The following is a 7,689-nucleotide window of genomic DNA, read 5'->3' on the forward strand; positions in this document are numbered from 1 at the left end:
GTTGTCCATTATTTGGGGGATTTTATTACAAATGAGCTTGCTGCTTTTGTGACCTTGCCATTTCAGGGCCTTATAAATCCTTTTGTTTGCTTCTGATCGTGTCGTGAAATGCAAACGCCGTGCAAACAAATATATTTATGTGCACGTCGTTTCCATCTGGTCTTCAAAAGGTCAAGACTGTGGGGGCTCGGGAGGTAGAGAGGCGGGATCTTGTAACCAGACGTTTGGTGGTTTGATGCTTTAGTCAACGTACTGGTGAGTTTTTTTAGATAAAACACTGCTAAAGGTACTCAAACTTTTTAGACCAAGTACTGTCTGAGAAAATATTGAGCTCAGGAAGTAACACCATTATTGCCAATGTTCAAATACAGTGGTGTAAATAGGTCAAGCAAAGTCGGCTACAGACTTTTCACAGGAGACAGATTTATTCCCAATAAGATCATTTGCTCTCTAGAGATACGGGGACTCTAATTACTATTATTAGAGAAGAATAGTATTTCAGATTTTCCTCCAACTACCACCAGAGGAAGTTTGAGAATCATGGATGTGCATGATAGAAAACAAATGCTGCATATGACAATAGTAATTGTATTTTCTGTATCTCAGTGCAATGCCAGTGAAATGTGCTTGCACAGATGTACAGAAGATGTATACAAACAACAAAACATATAGAAACTGTAATCAGAAGAAATCAATGCAACCCATTGAACTTAGCACATGCCCAGCATAATTGCACACGCCCACATATGTATAGCATATAAATGGGGTGTATGTACATGTGAATGGGTAAATTAAACACAAATGCAGTTCTGCATCAGGAGAGCACTTATCTCAAGCTTCTCTACAATGTTTTTGAATCTAATGAAAAGGGAACATACAGATCCACTGAAGACCAAAACACACCCAGATAAATATGTCTATATAAAGCCCTCCCATATAGCAGATGTGTGCTGATTCACTCTCCAATAATGTAATCACACACAGCCATCAGGACACAGTGGATTGATTATGTCCCACCAGCGTGCCACTTCGTCTCCCGAAGGAATCTTTCTGCTCGGGGCTTCCTGCCCGGAGATGACCAGAGCCTTTCCACAGAGCTTATCCTGCCAGAGAGTGGCATGCCGGGCCTCCTCTGGCACAACAGGATGCTCTGGATAGTGTAGCTCTCTTCACACGAATAAGTGGGACCCTCTGACTTTTCCGCTTGTGTCATTATGATGTAGGAATTTGACATTTTCAGACAAGTGAGCAAACTGAAACTTTTAATTTGCATTCATGGCTCCATCCTTTGACAAGACCATAAAAAGCATGAAAGAATTGTATTATGTTCACATGGCTGAAGTGACTCATGTTTTTTGTTTTTTTGTTTTTCATTTCCTTTTCCATTCCAGATCGGAAAACCTTTTTAGGGCTTTTCAAGTCACATATGTCACAACATGTGATCCTATAGATCAGACATATATGATACATGGTCATATACAGTATATGCCAGGAGTGCAGTTTTCGAGGAAAGTCACGTTCACATGCAAGACACTTGTGGTAATAAATGTGAACTTGGCATTAAATCTTTTGTTTCCAGTCCAAATGACTGTGACCACAGTAGGAAAAGCACAGGTGTAAATAATGGCTGAGTTCCATTTCGCTCCCTCAGTTGCCAGTTCACTTGCACCCTGTCCCGACATGTGTGAACTGAGCAGAGTCATTGTTAATGTGGTCAGTAACTCATGTGCTTTTCCTGCTAAAATAAGTGGCTGTTGTGCAAAGGGCCCCGACGTTCCCACAACGCACAGAGCGACATGCACGCTCAGTGACAACCGAGAGAGTTCCAAATTTAGGGTTGAATTCTCACAGTGAAACCACTGTTTCCAGCTTTTTAGCTACAAACCAACCAGATATAACAAGGATTGTTTGGGAAATTTAACAGCGTTATGAACAGAGACCCAGATTTCCTTCCTAATCAGGAGACGGTTGATGCACCTGTGTGTTTCAGCCAGGCTGCTTGGAGTTTTCCAGTTTTTTTTTGTCTTACACTCTTGCTTTTTTCCCCCCATTACTATGTTTAAATGTACAGTATATGCAGAGCTTATAGGAATGTGCAATATAGAGTGTTATATCCTTTTTCTCAGCACAACCTGTAGGCAATCTGGTGAACAATTTTCTTTCATTTTCAACAACAACATACACACTCCTGAGCAAAATGTACTCAATGTTTAAATTGTAATTGTGAAATTTGGAAATGTGTCACAGTTTAAAACGGTCTATTTTGTGACTTCTGCACAATTATTGCCGCTTAATATCAACAACACATAAGAAGATGGAAAAAAAACAACACAAAACAACCCCCAGGATGTCCATATAAGGAGTTGTGTATTATTCCCATTGCAATTTACCGTGGGTGCACCTGCGGCACAGAAAGGTCATCTTCAGTTTATTTAGAGTCCCACGTGACTTCTGTGAGTCCCGTTCTTCTATCATTTTTGCTAAAATCATATGTGGCTGCACAGTTTTATTCCCACTGCCATTTTCTTTTTATTTATTTATTTATTTTTCTTAAAAAAAAAAAAAAAAAACAGCTTTCCTCAAACTGCAACTCCTGACTTTGAGGTTTTGTTTCGAGGAAAACATATTACACAGACCCAGATGGATGATGACATGAATATGATTGCTATGCATTCATTGTGCAATGTGCTGTACCTGAGATTGATATTGTTTGAAGCGGACTGGAACCAAAAAAAAATTATATCAAATATATATTATATTGTATGTGTGTGAAATGTCACTGCTGGTGGGTGAAAAAAAAGTACCTTTTAATAATTTGTGTTCCCTAGGTCTCTCTCACTCACTCACTCACTCACTCACTCTCACTCTGAGTCCTGACACACCTGGACATTCTGCAGACTTGATGCCTTGTGTGTGAGCAAAAGATGCAATAAGATACCCACAGCTGAGAGAAGACAATGGGGAGGCTGTAACCTAATTTCCTCCACACTGCCATGATGAAATCCTTCAGACTGATGTGCCAATCTCTCCAAAGCCCTCAGATGAGACTTTAATATTGACAGAAGGGAGTTTAATCTCTGCCGGTGGAAAACATGTGCGATGACCCGCGATTCACCCCCTCTGTGACTAAGTGAACTCTAATTTTTCCATTGGAGGAAAAGCTCTTAACAGATCTGCTATTGACTCCTGAATTAAAATGTGGAAAATTCTCTAACTCATTGCAAAATGTTTTCTCTCCACTCTGACTCTCTGTTTCCTTTGGGCATGAATTCCCATTCCATTTTATTGGTGGAGAGATAAGAACATTTGCTGCGCAGAAAGTGTGACGTGTTTAAAATGTCTTTTTCTTCGTTTTGAACTGAAGTCCTGCTGTGCTTTCAAGCACACAATCTTTTCATAAAATGCACTCTGGTAATTTCTCACATAACTTTGCTGACCTATTTTTTTTTCCCAAGTTTTGCCGTGTGAAATGTGCAGGAGGAAATTAAAACAAAGTTTGAGTTAAAACACGGCTTTAACTCAAACACAAAGCCCTTATTTGTTTACATTTGTGTCTCTAAACTTTCAATCTGGACCAAAACTGTGAGAATTGGGGCACTATTGATCTCACAAGCAAATGCAATGCACTACAGCTAACCTCAGCCATAAAGGGAACAGTGCACTTGCTTCTGTTAGTTTGTAAAACGCTGTATGATTACTATCACGTGTATTGCAGGCACTTACTTTACACTACATGTAATGCATTATTCTCGTGAAGTTGGACTGAGAAAAAGTAATATCCGGGAGGTTATTTAACGTGTTAAATAAAATAATGCATTATAACCTTTTAAAGGTAGAAATAAAACCGAAAATCCGGTAAATTAAAGTGGAATGAAACGAGAAAAGATGAGTAAATAAAAGGCCATATCAAGGTATAGTGCAGTGCAGAGTGCAGTAATGAGATAAGCGTTCCAAAAATCCAATAAAGGAAATAAAGTTGCAGCAGAGAAATGATCCACAGGAGAACAGTTTCCCTCAAGTTTGGACTCATTAGAGAATCATTTAAGAAGCTGGCTCCATCCGTCTGCAGCATGGAAGCTTAAAGTAGCTTTAAGTAGTGGCTCCTGTTTGATTACAAGCTGAGACGCTGCTTCAGACAGAACAACACATTAAACAATCAAGTTGCTTCTCTGTTCATGACTTAAGCGGCTCACCACATCAGCTGACGGTATAATGACTGCCAGTTCTGACTCTGGAACACATGCTTCAGATGACGGAGAGCGGACAGGATGGACACGGATGCATCTGTGAAGTTGTGGCTCACGCAGTGAAATCAGCTGGCATACGATGGGCTTACAAATCTAGACTAGAAGAAATTGCTATTTGCAGTTATGAGTGAAAAGGTCTCGGCCAGCATGGGAATATTACTTTTCACCCCACTGCCAGAGAGAAAGAAAGATTAAAAAAAAGAAAAAGATCAGATAGAGACATCTCAGTGTCTCATTGTACAACATTATATTTGGTAAGAAAAGAAAGAAAGAAAGAAAATGATATTTTCTTCTCCATAATACAACATAGAGAACATAAATGAAAGGTCCCTGGTCAGATAGATGGTTGCCACCTAAAGTTTTAGTATAGTTACACCTATCGTTTGGCCTCCAGAGAACTAAGAGACCTAGGACGTGATCAGAATAATCAGAAAACACCAGTAATAAAACCACAAGTAAAAAGTTGTTGCACTTAATCACACAAGATGAATTTGTCCACGTCTGTGAGTGAGTGATCTGTCACTTTGCTGCTACCACCTCACCAGTTTAGGACTCACTTAGACTTGGACTGTTCGATACCTGTTTTTCTATAAATTGGACAAAATGCCACTTGACCTGCAATCTTTACTTGTTCAAATAGCGAGTCCTACATCTGTGACAACATTGGTTTTTACAGCTGGCTTGAATGTCTTTCTTTGATGCTGCTATATTTCCACATGCCTGCGATTTACTTCATCAGACAATCTGATCATTGGCAATAAGAGGAATGTTAAATAAGATAAGATGTGCCTTTAATCCAACCCTGTCACTTAAACAATTCATCTAGAAGTACAGTACAGTCAATTGTATTGCATGGATGCTATTCCTTAAATCAAAGAAGTGGAGAATCAAACGCCTCTGAGTCATTTGTGAAGGCTCCAAGCACACATTTTGTTTTTCACATGAAAAACGAAAAGGAGATCAAATAAACTGGGATTACATAATGGAAGCGAACAATTCACTAACAACTGCAAAAATGGATTTAAGCAGCGACCATGTTTCGATAGCCAGTTGTGCAGGATATATCACCGTGACTACAGGGATCTTGACACTTGGGCTGTATATGCGGCCCATTCATCCCAGCAGTGACTGTCAGCAGTGAATCATGCACTACACACGCACACCTATGACCCACTGTCTGGCTCTAAATGTGGCTTCCTGCGGCATATTGTCCACGGTTCACTGTCCACAGAGCTCACATGGAGATAAGGTGCTAAATTGTTCTATTTTCCAATGTGGGACGTCACTTGAATGGATGTTCACCAATGAATCTTTCTTTATCTCCTTTTGAAATTGAGTGCCACGATCACTCTGCGAGGGTGACATTGTCCTTTAAACGCCACGGCGGGTTAGATCTGCGAGACATGAAGTAAATATGTAGATTCTCAGAGTGCATGAAACACCCGGCGCCCTGCTTGATCTCGTCTGTCAGTGGCACCTGCAGCCTATTTTTCACAATTTAAGCAGGTGTGGCCTTTTTTCTTGACAGCCACGGCACAGACCTGAGTGTGATATACCACGCGGGTGTCAGTCTCCGACAAAATCCTCAGAAAAAAAAAAGTACCACCTGTCAGAACAGTCAATCTGCCTCTAAGGACAGTGGAGGGTGGAAGGTGAGAGAAAATCTCTGCAACTATCACTTAGGTCATGTCAGTGACTGGTTGTTACTCCGTCTGCTCACACAACTCACAACTCTACGCTGCGCTCATACCGAAGAGATACCTGAGCTGCGTACCAACCCTGCTCGGTGATTCCTCTCTGCACTCTGGATTATTTTCATGGTCCGTCGGATCTGATAAACGCCATGTCCGAACTAAGGTGCGTTTCAAAAGATCAGGAACTGTCATTCCGGGAAGTACATGGATCCTGACGCAAGTTTCCACCACGTTGAGATGATGATGCAAACAAGAAACATGGCGCGTGAACGACCAACGGCCACAACAAGCCGCTCCACTGCGGTCGAACAGACAGCAGTTATGAGATCTCAGCTGACATAGGACGAAAGGGGAGGTAAAGCCTCGACAGGTCGCCAGCCCATCACAGGGCCACATATAGAGATGAACAACCATTCACTCCAATTTGCATGTTCTCCTTGCAGCAAAGGCAAGAGTGTTAACCACAACACCTCCCGCGTGGCCCATCATAGAATGAAATCTTCTGCAAAAATGATTAATTGTTTGCACTTTTTTTGTGAAACGATTCCTTTTGTAACTGTCAGGGAGGTGGTGGAGTGATTGCTCTGTAAGCACACACACTTGCCGGGGTGCTGCAGCTACTGTAGGTTACAGGGAAAGTGAAATAAAATGTGACTCTTGCCCAAACATCCAGAAAATGTTGCACTGCAAGGTCCAACCCTGCAGCATCTGAAAGATACTGCTCCTCAAACATCCTGTTCTTTCATTTAGAGCCAACTTCCTGCAGTGGGAATGCTTACAGGAAAGTCCTTAAGTTTTTCCTGGTACTTGCCCCTGCGGTGGAAAACCGCAGGTCCTCTTCCTCAGTGCAAGTGTTGCGCCATAAAGGCCGATTCATTCCACATCCAGTCCTCAGAGGTGCATCGTCGTCTGCATAATATCAGGCAACAGTATGTGTGGCAGTCATCCATATACAGCCCCCCGCCCCCCCCTTGGGCATGTGTAGTCATGTGTTGACTACACATGCCCAAGATAGGACAAGGACATGTGGCACCAATGCCAAAAACCAACACAGGCGCTTGTTTTAGTATGACTGGAACTGTGGACATGTATGCAAACACATGCTCAACTCTCTGTGGAACACCAGGAAGTATGAGGAGGCCTGAATAAATGAGAACACCTGCCAAAATCATCCCCAAGTTTAGACGGAATTCACAGGAGGAAAAAAAAGACCACCAACAACAACCTGGCTGCTGTCTAATTGAGAATCATTCTGCTAAAACTACATCCTGGTGCCCAAGAGAATAACACAGTGACAGCGAGACTTAAAACACTGTGCAATCAGTTGAGACATAATGACAAGTTTCAGCCACAAAATGTATCCTTTTCAGCTTTTAATCCGTCACACATACAGTCAAGGATTTGCAGGTTTCTTTACTTTTCAGTTACTTTTCCTGAGCCTACACCTGAACTCACTTTTACTTGTAAAACGGTTGCTTGGAAGAAAGTAAAGCAAAATAAAGTCATAATATAATATAGCACATAACCTTCTGACTTGGTGATGCATTGCTGTGCCTCGCTGCCTTTTGTACTGGAAACTAACTTTACCTAAAGTTTACTAAATGTCCTTTAGATCCCATTTAAAACTTATTTTCAAAAGCTTTGCTTGAGTGACTGTTTGACTCCTTTCTGAGTGTAGCGTCTTAATGTTTTATTTTCCACATGTCTTTTAAAATGTGCTATATAAATACATTTGTTCTTATCATATT

This window comes from Solea solea, chromosome 9, assembly GCF_958295425.1.
Source record: "Solea solea chromosome 9, fSolSol10.1, whole genome shotgun sequence".
Lineage (NCBI taxonomy): Eukaryota > Metazoa > Chordata > Actinopteri > Pleuronectiformes > Soleidae > Solea > Solea solea.